Source organism: Oryctolagus cuniculus, chromosome 19 (genome assembly GCF_051225735.1).
Source record: "Oryctolagus cuniculus isolate XC-2025 breed Fujian yellow rabbit chromosome 19, ASM5122573v1, whole genome shotgun sequence".
NCBI classification, from domain to species: Eukaryota; Metazoa; Chordata; class Mammalia; order Lagomorpha; family Leporidae; genus Oryctolagus; species Oryctolagus cuniculus.
This window is the reverse complement of record NC_142885.1, coordinates 31,250,831-31,262,653: the sequence shown is the minus strand read 5'-3', so window position 1 is coordinate 31,262,653 and position 11,823 is coordinate 31,250,831. Positions and strand designations below refer to the sequence as shown.

General features: G+C 51.3%; 1 long non-coding RNA gene across 2 annotated transcripts; it reads left to right on the top strand.

Annotated features, from left to right (window-relative positions):
• The first annotated feature begins 240 nt into the window (after positions 1-240).
• On the top strand, positions 241-10,743 carry LOC127488614 (uncharacterized). 2 transcript variants are annotated; one of them, XR_016226062.1, is made up of 3 exons: positions 241-565; positions 4,716-4,813; positions 10,485-10,743. It is a non-coding gene; the product is annotated as an uncharacterized LOC127488614 (long non-coding RNA). The 2 variants fall into 2 exon arrangements; XR_016226061.1 differs by lacking the exon at positions 241-565 and adding an exon at positions 1,223-1,315.
• Positions 10,744-11,823: the final 1,080 nt, after the last annotated feature.

The following is an 11,823-nucleotide window of genomic DNA, read 5'->3' as shown; positions in this document are numbered from 1 at the left end:
TTCCCCACCCACTCACCTGTGAGGTGGGGGAGGGCAACTGTGTCCTGTGAAGACTCCCCTGGGGGTGAACGGGGCAGTGCCCAGGGCCTGGCATGCAGTAGGCACTTAATAGATGTGGACAGCACGTAGATCCCCTCCCTGGAAGCCGCACGGGGTTCTGACCACAAACCCGGGCTCCCACCCCCAGGCCTGGCCAGGCCCCTGTTCCCCTCCCCCTCTGTAGCCCCTGACCAAGTGCCCTGGGTGTGATTAGAGTGAGGGAGTGAGGCCTGCAGACCTGCTGCCGCCCTGCCTTGCTCCACGCAGCAGTTTGGAAGTTACCAAATGCCATTGGTGACAGGCGGCCCCAGGACCGCAGGGCGCAGGGTGCCACGGGAGTGTGTGCAAAGGGCTGGCTGTGTGACCCCAGGCAGTGGACACCCTCTCTGGACCTGGCCGGCCCCTCGCTAACGGGCTCTTGGTCTCTCTCCTCCCTGCAGCCTACTCTGTGCCCAACACGTTCCCTGTAAAGCCTTCCTTTGTGGGATTAGGACCAAGCGATCCTGTGGGCAGCTTTCAGGCAGAGGTAGGGGCCGAGAGGCCGGCCGGAGGGGGGCGGGGAGCCGGGCAGAGGGGCCAGCCTGGGGGGCACAGGGAGAGGAGAGGCGAGCCCGCCCGCCCCCGCCGCTGGCCACAGCCCGGGCTCCGGGGGCCTCGAGCGAGCCCGGGCTGGCTTCTCCTGGGCTCCCCCTCCTGCCTCCTGCCCAACATCTGTCCATATGGGGAGAGGCCCAGAGAGGCCGGGGACCTGCCCAGGGTCACACAGCCATCGGCTGGAACTTGCCTCACCCCCACCCCGTGCCCCAGACCCAAGGCCTGGGGGGAGACCCTGCTCCAGGGAGGGGCTCAGAGCAGGGAGGTGAGTGACCCCGGGGCCCATGTGTCCCCCAACCTGCCCGCCTTAGGGGACCCTGGGCCTGAGACAGTAGGAGGGGGCCCCAGAGCCCCTGCCCCTGACCATGTTGTTGGGGAAGGGGTCTCAGATGCACAGAGAAGCCAGTCCAGAAGCTCCAGGTCATGTGGGGGAGGTCCCCGAGGCTGTGGCTGGACCCTGCTGCACCCCTCTGGGCCTCGGGCACAGGGCAGGGGCCAGCAGCTCCCACACCCAGGTCACTGGGAGCCGGGGCGGCACTGACCGGGCCCAGACCCCCTCCAGTGGGGGCTTTGAGCTCCTAATTGATTCAGAAACCAAAGCTAATAGGGCTCAGGCCTGGCCCTAACTCTTCCTCCACCACATGCCTGAGAGCAGAGGGAAACCAAGCCAAGCAAGGCCCCAGTGAGGATGGGGTGGGGGGCCGGGGTACAGGGAGGGGAGGGGGGTCCACAGTGGGTCAGGGCACTGCAACAGATTGTGACTGTTGGGAGGGGGGTGTGAGGGCAGGTGCTGCCTGCTCCCTGCAGCTGGGGAGGGGGCAGGAAGCCAGAGCCCCACTCTGGGCCGCCTCAGGGCTGATTCCGGCTCTGTCCCCATTGGTGGTGTGCTACTCAGCCCCCACCCGCCCCCAAGCCTCCTTCCTCTGCAGCCCCTCCCCCAGTCAATACCCATTGATCTCCACCCCCACCCTCAGCATGTGCCTAGCCCTCTGAGCTGGGCTCACCTGGGCACCCCAGCCCCCAGCTGCCCACTGGCCCCAGGAGCGCCCAAGGCAGGCCAGGGTCACATGCCAGAAGCCACGTGGGCAGCCGCGGCCAGGCCACAGGAGGCAGAGGCTGTCCACTGGAGAGGGTCACACCCAGAGTCTGTCTGGTTGCCAACGGAAAGGCAACCCTTCCCCGCAGGCTCTGCCTGTCAAAAAAAAAAAAAAGAAAAAAGAGAGAGAGAGAGAGAGAGAGAGAGAGAGAGACAGGCCTAAGACCCCACAGGCCAACCCCGGAGTCTAGGGAGTTGGGCCTGAAATGCCCCCAGTCGTCCCTGGAGTCGAAACACAAGCCCAGGCTGACCCCAGCCAGCCCTGGGATCTAGAGAGATGGGCCCAGGATGCCACCTCCACAGCCCTGGAGAAGATGGAGACAGGCCCAAACTGCCTCTGGCCAGTCCGGGGGTCCAACACTGGCCTGAGTTGCCACCCAGCCGGCCCTGGAGTCTAGGGAGATGGCCTGGGCTGCCCCCTGGCTGCCCTAGAGTCAGGAGAAGGGCCTGAGCCGCCCCTGGCAAGCCCTGGGATCTAGGGAGATGGGCCCAGGCCACCCGACCTCCACCCTGGAGAAGAGGGAGACAGGCCCAACCTACCCCTGGCCGGCCCTGGGGTCTAGGGAGACAGGCCTGAGCTGCACCTAGCCAGCCCTGGGGTCTAGGGAGACAGGCCTGAGCTGTTCCCAGCCAGCCCTGGGGTCTAGGGAGACAGGCCTGAGCTGCCCCCAGCCAGCCCTGGAGGCGAGACATGGGCCTGAGCTGCCCCAGGCTGGCCCTGGGGTCTAGGGAGATGGGACTGAGCTGCCCCTAGCCAGCCCTGGGGGCTAGGGACACGGGACCAGGCCGTCCCCACCCCCCCAGACCTTGAGAAGAGGGAGACAGGACCGAGCTGCCCCTGGCCAGTCCTGTGATCTAGGGAGATGGGCCCAGGCTGCCCCCACCCCCCGGCCCTGGAGAAGAGGCCCTAGCTGCCCCTAGCTGGCCCTGGGGTCTAGGGAGATTGGCCCGAGCTGCCCCTGGCCAGCCCTGGGGATGAGACTCGGGCCTGAGCTGCCCCTGGCCAGCTCTGGGGTCTAGAAAAACTGGCCTGAGTTGACCCCAGGCAGCCCTGGAGTCGAGACATGGGCCAGAGCTGCTGCCTGGCCTGCCCTGGAATTGAGACACGGGCCCGAGCTGCCCCTGGCTTGCCCTGGGCTCTAGGGAAATGAGCCCAAGCTGTCCCCGGCCAGCCCTGGGGTCTAGGGAGATGGGCCCAGGCCGCCCCCTGGCCCTGGAGAAGAGGGAGACAGGCCCAAGCTGCCCCTGGCCAGCCCTGGAGTCAAGACACAGGCCTGAGCTGCCCCGGCCAGCCCTGCAGTCTAGGGAGATGGCCTGGGCCGTCCCCACCCCAGCCCTGGAGAAGAGGGAGACAGTCCTGAGGTGCCCCTGCCGGCCCTGGGGTCTAGGGAGACTGGCCCGAGCTGCCCCTGGCCGGCCCCGGGGTCTAGGCAGACTGGCCCAAGCTGCCCCCGACCAGCCCTGGGGTCTCAAGCTGCCCTGGACAGCCCTGGGGTCAGGAGACAGGCCTACGTCCCCCAATTGCCAGTCCTTGAGTCTAGGGAGATGGACCCGAGCTGCCCCCAGCCAGCCCTGGGGTCAAGGGAGATGGGCCCAGCCCCCCCCCCCACCAGACCTGGGGTCACAATCAGGCACAAGTTGCCCCCGGCCAGCCCTGGGGTCTAGGGAGATGAGCACGAGCTGCCCCCAGCCAGCTCTGCGGTCTAGGGAGACAGGTCTGGGCCGCCCCCCTGGCCCTGGAGAAGAGGGAGACAGGCCCAACCTGCCCCTAGCAGGTGCTGGGCTCTAGGGAGACTGGCCCGAGCTGTCCCCAGCCAGCCCTGGAGTCGAGACCCGGGCCCAAGCTGTCCCCGGCCAGCCCTGGGGTCTAGGGTTACGGGCCTGAGCTGCCCCCAACCAGCCCTTGGGTCTATGGAGTCGGGCCCAAGCCACCCCCCCCCCAGCCCTGGAGTAGAGGAAGACAGCCCCAAGTTCCCTGGCTGGCCCTGGGGTCAGGAGAAAGGCCTAAGCCCACCACAGGCCGGCCCTGGGGTCTAGGGAGATGGGCCCAGGCCACCACCACCCCCCAGCCCTGGAGAAGGAGACAGGCCCAGGTTCCCTGGCCAGCTCTGGGGTCTAGGGAGTCGGCCCAAGCTGTCCCCGGCCAGCCCTGGGGTCAGGAGACAAGCCTAAGCCCCCTACTGGCCAGTCCTGGAGTGTAGGGATTTTGGACCCAGCTGCCCCTGGTCGGTCCTGGGGTCTAGTGATTTGGGCCCGGGGCTGCCCCTCGCCCCAGCCCTGGAGAAGAGGGAGACAGGCCTGAGCTTCCCCTGGCCAGCCCTGGGGTCAGGAGACAGGCCTACGTCCCCCACTTGCCAGCCCATGAGTCTAGGGAGACAGGCCAGAGCTGCCTCTGGTCAGCCCTGGAGTTGAGACAGGGTCCCAAGCTGCCTCTGGCTTGGCCCTGGGGCTGGCTGGGGGAGGAGGGGTCCCACGCGTTTTTCAGTTGAGCTACACCTAAAACACTAAGTGAGGGACCCCGGCCCCATCCTCACCCCCACCCCTCCTGGCAGGAGAGGGGAGACCGGCGAGGGGCGTGAGGTGTCCTAGGGCCTGGGAGCCCGGATGCAGGGACCCCTCCTGGCCTCTGCCGACTTCTTCCCTCCAGGCGACACTGGGGGGGCGTGTCCCCGTCCCTCCTCCCCCAGTGGCCCCCAGCCTGGCCTGGGGTCTGGAGACAGGCCTATGTCCCCTCCTCCGGAGAAAGGCCCGAGACCCTGGCCCGGCCCGCGCGGCCCCTCCCCTAGCGGTGCATGATGCTTGGCACTGGAGAGCACAGCCTGGCTTCCAGCATCCAAGGGATGTATGTATGGCAAACCGGGCTCGCCCTCCCCGCCCGCCCGGTTCCTCTCACAAAACAAAAACAAACAAAAAAAGATACCGCCCCCCCAAAAAAAAACCACTAAAAAAACAAAAGCCCCAAACCTCCGTGTTTCCTGATTTGCAGGGATTTCTGCCACTTGAATTGCCTTGCCTTGGAGACGGCTTCCCCGCCTGGGCGGGCAGAGCTGCATGCCTGCTCTAGTCCCGGCGCTGACTCAATAGGTATGTATTATCTTTCTCATAGGTCCCACACGGCCACGTTTGATTCTGGCTTGCACATCGCCCTCTCTGTTCCCCTGCCCCCTAGCCTGTCGGGGAGCAGCCCCTCCCCCACCCATCCATCCCTCTGCAGGGGTGGGGGCGCAGAGTGTAACTAACAGGACCGACTCTTGCTAAGCAGTGCCTCACTCTCTGCTGGCGCAGCTCGGTCTCCCCCCCCCCCCATATGTCTATATAGTCAATCCAATATGAATGCCAGTTTAAGTAATGGCTACTCTGCTTCCAATTCACCTTCCTGCTAATGTACCTGGGAAGACAGTGGAAGATGGTCCAAGTACTTGGGTCCTGGCACCCTTGGAGACCTAGATGGAGTTTCCGACTCCTGGCTTTGGCCTGGCCCAGACCTGGCTGTTGTTGCCATTTGAGAAGTGAACCAGAGATAGAAGATTCTCTCTCCCCTCCCCTTCCACCCCCACTCGCTCGCTCTCTGTGTGTGTTTCTTCCTTTCTGTCACTTGCCTTTCAAATAAATAAATAAATCTTAAAAAAATAAAGAAACTCCATAGCCACTAGCAGACATTCCCACTTTCTCTTGCTCTCTCAGCTAACTATTCCCTCCCCATTCTCCAACCCTGACTCCCAGTCCCAAGAAATCACTTTTCTAGTTTGTGTCTCTCTAGATTTCTCTCTGCTGGGCTTTTTACCTCTCCTGCCTAACTGTAATTATATTTCTTTGTGCCCACATCCCACCTTTCCCCTGCCCACTGGCCACACAAGCCTCTGGTAACCACCATGCTATTCTGTCCTCTACAAGATCGGATGTCTTAGATTTTACACCTTAGTGCAATCATGAGGTATTTGTCTTACCGTGTCTGCCATATTTTATTTAATGTAATATTTCCCAGGTTCATCCGTGCTATTGCAAAACTGGATTCCATTCATTTTATAGCTGAATAATATTCTACTGTGTATATGTGCAACATTTTAATGATCTCTTCATCTGTTGATGGACAGTTGACTGCATGTCTCGGTTATTGTGAATAGTACAGCAATGAATACAGAGTGTGGATGTCTCTTTAACCTACTGGTTTCATTTCCTGGGCATATGTACACAGAAGTACAAGGCTGGACCCTATGGAAGTTCCATTTTTAATATTTTGAGGAACCGCCATACTGTTCATAAAAGCTTTGTTAATTTCCACTTCCACCAACAGTGTACAGTGTTCTCTTTACTCCACATCCTTGCCAGCACTTGCCATCTTTCATCTTCTTGGTAATAGCCACTCCAGTAGGAGTGAAATGATATCTCATTGCGGTTTTGATTTGCATTTCCATTATGATTAGTGAAGTTGAACATTTTCTCGTTATGTTTTGGCATTTTCTATGTCTTCCCTTAGTAAATGTTGGTTTAGGACTTTTGTCCATTTTTAAATTGAGTTATTTGTTTTCTTGCTATTGAACTGTTGGAGTAACTTGTGTAATTCATATGCTAACCCACTTGCAGAAGCATAAGTCACAAATATTTATTATTCATATTTGGTAAATTCTCTCTTCATCCTGTAGATTGTTTCTTTTGCTGTGAGTAGCTTATTAGCTTGATGGAATCATTTTTGTCTTTTTGCTTTAGTTGCCTTGCTTATGAGGTCATATCTAAAACAATCACTGACCAGACCAATGGCATAGAACTTCTCCATATGTTTTCTTCTACTAGTTTTATCAATTCTGGACTTAGAATAAAGTCTTCCATTCATTTTGGCTTAATGTCTGCAGTACTGGGAGCTAAGGATCTAATCTCATTCTTTGGAATGTGAATATCCATTTTTCCCAAGATATTTGATTAAAGAGAACATCATTTCTCCATTGTGGATTTCTGGCACAATTGTTGAAAATGAGTTAACTAGAAATGCATGGTTTTACTTCTGGGCTATCCATTCTGTTCCATTTCTCTGTTTGTATTCACGTAAATACTACACTGTTTTAGGTTATTACTGCCTTATATATTTTTATTTATTTATTTTGACAGGTAGAGTGGACAGTGAGAGAGAGACAGAGAGAAAGGTCTTCCTTTGCCATTGGTTCACCCTCCAATGGCCGCTGCAGCCAGCGTGCTGCGGCTGGCGCACCGCGCTGATCTGATGGCAGGAGCCAGGTACTTATCCTGGCCTCCCATGGGGTGCAGGGCCCAAGCACTTGGGCCATCCTCCACTGCACTCCCTAGCCACAGCAGAGAGCTGGCCTGGGAGAGGGGCAACCGGGACAGAATCTGGCACCCCGACCGGGACTAGAACCTGGTGTGCCGGCGCCGCAAGGCGGAGGATTAGCCTAGTGAGCCGCGGCACCGGTCAAGCCTTGTAGTATATTTTGAAGCTGGGTAGACTGATACCTTCAACTTTGTTCTTTTTGTCCAGTACTACTTTCACACTAGGGGTCTGTTGTGGTTCCTTGCAAATTTTTGTGTTGCTTTTTATATTTATGTGAGGTATATTTTTATTGATATTGCATTGAATATATTGGGTGCTTTGAGTATTATGGATATTTTAATGTATTAATTCTTCCAGTCTATGAACACAGAATATCTTTTTTTGTACATTCTTCAATTTCTTTTCATCACTGTTTTATAGTTTCAATGTAGAGATCTTTCACCTCATTGGTTAAATTTATTCACAAGTACTTTTTAAGTTATTGTGAATGGGATTTTTGTTATTTCTTCATCAGATAGTTCATTGTTGGTGAACAGCAGTGTTACTCATTTTTGTTATTGATTTTGTATCTTGCAACTTTACTGAATTCATTTATTAGCTCTAACAGCTCTTGGTGGAGTCTTTTCAGTATTCTGTAATATGATCATGTTGGGAAAACAGGGACAATAAACTTCCTGTTCAATGTGGCTACCTTTTATTTCTTTCTCTTGCCTAATTTCTCTGGCTTTCACTTCTGGTGCAATATTTAAGTGATGAAATTAAAAGAAAAACTTTCAAATTTTCCCCATTCAGAATGATGTTGGCTGTGGATTTGTCATGTTTGTATGACTTTTATTATGTTGAGATCCATTCTGTCTGTACTTAATTTCTTGAGAGTTTTTCCATGAAAGGATGTTGACATTTGTAACATGCTTTTTCTGCGTCTGTTGAAACAATTGTGTGGTTTTGTCCTTCATTCTGTTAATGGGATGTGTTACATTCATTGAGTTGTATGTGTTGAAATAATCTTGCATCCCTGGAGTGAATCTCACTTGATCATGGTGAATGATCATGTCAATGTGCCTCTGGATTCAGATGCTATGATTTACATTGTGTTTTATTCTTGTTGTGTCTTTGGTTTGGATATCATGGTAATGCTAGCCTCATAAGGTAAGTTTGGGAATATTCCATTCTCTTCCTTTTTTTTTTTTAACAGTTTGAGAATTGAAATTAGTTCTCTTTTAAATATTTGATAGACTGGGGACCATGAAGTGACATAGGAGGCTAAGCTTCGCCTCACGGTGCCGGCATCCCATAAGGGCACCAGTTCCAGTCCCAGCTGCTCCACTTCTGATCCAGCTCCCTGCTAATGGCCTCAGAAAGCAGTGGGCCCCTCACACATGTAGGGGACCCAGAGGAAGCTCCCAGCTCCTGGCTTCTGATCAGCCCAGCTCCAACCGTTGCAGCCATTTGGGGAGTGAACCAGCAGATGGAAGACTTTTTCTGTCTTTCCCTCTCTCTGTAACTCTGCCTCTCAAATAAACATATAAAAATTTTTTTAAAAAAATATGTTTCGCAGAATCCTGGACTTTCTTATATGGGAGACTTTTAATCACTATTTTCATTTCCTAACTCATTATTTATCTGTTCATTTTTCCTGTTTCTTCATAATTTGATCTTGGTAAGTTGTACATATCCAGGATTTCATCCATTTCTTCTGATTTATCCAATTCATTAGCATTGATTGTTATAGTAGTTTTTTTTTTTAATTTGACAGGTAGAGTTATAGACATTGAGAGAGAGAGACAGAGAGAAAGGTCTTCCTTCCATTGGTTCACTCCCCAAATGGCCGCTATGGCCAGCGCTGCGCCGATCTGAAGCCAGGAGCCAGGTGCTTCTTCCTGGTCTCCCATGCGGGTGCAGGGGCCCAAGCACTTGGGCCATCCTCCACTGCCCTCCTGGGCTACAGCAGAGAGCTGGACTGGAAGAGGAGCAACCAGGACTAGAACCCAGCACCCATATGGGATGCTGGTGCTGCAGGCAGAGGATTAACCAAGTGAGCCACGGCATCGGCCTATAGTAGTTTCTTATGATTCTTTATATTTCTGTCATATTAGATGCAATGTCTCCTTTTTCATATCTGATTTTATTTATTTGAGTCTTCTTTTTTCTTAGTCTATCTAAAGTTTTGCCAATTGTTTCTTTTTTTCAAAAAAAATCTATTTTTCTAGTGTTTATTTTTCTAGTCATTTGTTTTTGTCATGATCTTTATTATTCCTTTCCTTCTAATAATTTGGTTCAAGGTGGTTTTTTTTTAAGATTTTATTTATTGAGATGTAGAGTTACAGACAGAGGAGATTGAGAGAGAGAGAGAGAGAGAGAGAGATCCTCCATCTGCTGGTTCATGCCCCAGTTAGCCACAACAGCCAGAGCTGAACTGATCCGAAGCCAGGAGCCAGAAGCTGGGAGCTTCCTCTGGGTCTCCCACGTGGGTGCAGGGACCCATACACTTGGGCCATCTTCAACTGCTTTCCCAGACCATAGCAGAGAGCTGGATCAGAAGAGGAGCATCTGGGACTTGAACCAGTGCCCACATGGGATATCAGCACTGCAGGAAAAGGCCTAGCCCACTATGCCACAGCACTGGCCCCAAGGCGATTTTTTTAAAGATTTATTTATTTATTTATTGAAGTTATAGAAAGAGTAAGTGAAAAAAGAGAGAGAGAGAGAGAGCTTCCATCTGCTGGTTCACTTCCCAGATGACCACAATGGCTAGGGTTGGGTCAGGCCAAAGTCAGGAGTCCCATCCAGGTCTCCCACGTGAGTGACAGGGGCCAATGTACTAAAGTCATCTGCTGCTTTCCCAGGTGCGTTAGCATGGAGTTGGATCAGAGGTGGAGCAACCGGGATTTGAACCAGTGCTCATATGGGATGCCGGCCTTACAGGTGGCTGCCTAACCCACTGCACCACACGCCAGCCCCTGGTGTGAGCTTTTTCCTCCTTTTTTATAGTTCCTTGAGTTGCAACATTGTGAGAGGTCTCTGTTCTTTTCTGATGTAGATATTCATTGCTGTTATCTTTTTTTTTTTTTTTTTAGAATTGCTTTTGCTGCATTCCATCCATAGCTTTCAGTATGTTGTATTTTCATTTATCTTAAGAAAAATTTAAATTTCCTTTTAGGTTCTTCATTGACTCATTGGCTTTTTAAAAGAAATACATATTTTTTTGTGTATTTCTGAAATTCTAACTGTAAATGAGATCTAGTGTTATATAATTGTGGTCATGAAAGATACTTGATATGAATCCAATCTTCTTAAAATTGTTGGGCTTTTCTGTGGGCTCACATATTACCTATCCTGGTTAATGCACCACGTGTAGTTGAGAAGAATGTGTATTCTGCAGCTGTTGTATGGAATGCTCCGTAGTTGTCAGTTAGGTCTAATTGATCCAGAGTGCAATTTAACTCTGCCGATTCTTTGTTATTTTCTGTCTAGATGATTTGACCATTGCTGCAAGTGTGGTGTTGAAGTCCTCAACTATCATTGTATTGCAGTTCATTTATACCAGTTTGGGCCACAGCTGCTCAATTTCTGATCCAGCTCCCTGCAAATGGGCTGGGAAAAGCAGTGGAAGATGATTCAAGTGTAGAGGTCCCGTCACCCACATGAGAGACCTGGCTCCTGACTTCTGCCTGGCCCAGCCCTTGGCCATTGTAGCCATCTGGGGAGTAAACCTTTTCTCTCTTTCTCTCTGTAACTCTGCCTTTGAAATAAATAAATAAATCATAAAAGTATCATTTTAATATATGTGTGAAGACTTGTTTCTGGTGATTCTGTTCTGCTTCATTGGTCTATATGTCTATTATAAGCATCACACTAGGCTTGTAGTACGTTTTGATAATGGCAACTGTGAAACTCATAATTGTCTTCAAGAATATTTGGATATTCAGAGTCCCCCAAGATTCCATGTTAATTTTAACATGGATTTTTCTATTTTTGGATAAAATATTGATATTTTCACAGGAATTGCAATACATCTGTAGATCATTTTGGATAATGATATCTCAACAATGTTCAGTTTTTTAAAAATAAACAGAATTTTTTTCTTTTTACATGGATCCTCTTTCATTTCTTTTATCAGATATCTTTGATTAAGCTACAACTTTAATAGATTTGAAAAAAATATTGGGGGCCGGCATTGTGGTACAGTGGGTTAATCTGCCACCTGTAACACCAGCATCCCATATGAGGAAATGTTCTAGACCACTTCCAATCCAGTTCCCTGCCAATGCACCTGGGAAAGCAGTGGAAGACAGCCTATGTGCTTGCATCCCTGCCACCCACCTGAAGCTCTTGGCATCTGGCTCTTGGCTTCTGCCTTTGGCATAGCCCAGCCTCAGCCATTACAACCATTTGGTAGGTGTACCAGTGGTTGGAAGCTCTCTCTGTGTCTCTCTCCCTTTTCTCCCTCTTTCTGTAACTCAGCCTTTCAAATAAATAAACAAATCTTTAATTAAAAAGGAAGAAAAATTATAATTCTCACTAAATTTTCCTTGGTAAAATATACTTACTGCTCATAAAACCATATTACATTCATATTACTAGGCAAGGAACTTAATATTGTTATGTTATAATGAAACAGTTAAAAATTTAGATTTCAATTTCTAATAGTGTAAATATAAAGAATCTTTTACCCAGAGTGCAGTGAAACATCACAGGTTAAGGACACAGTCACCACAAGACTTGATTCACTGCTGTAACTAGCCCACAGTTCAAGAGTTCCCATGGACGTCTTCAGTTCTGACTATCCTTTCTTTTTTTAAAGATTTATTTA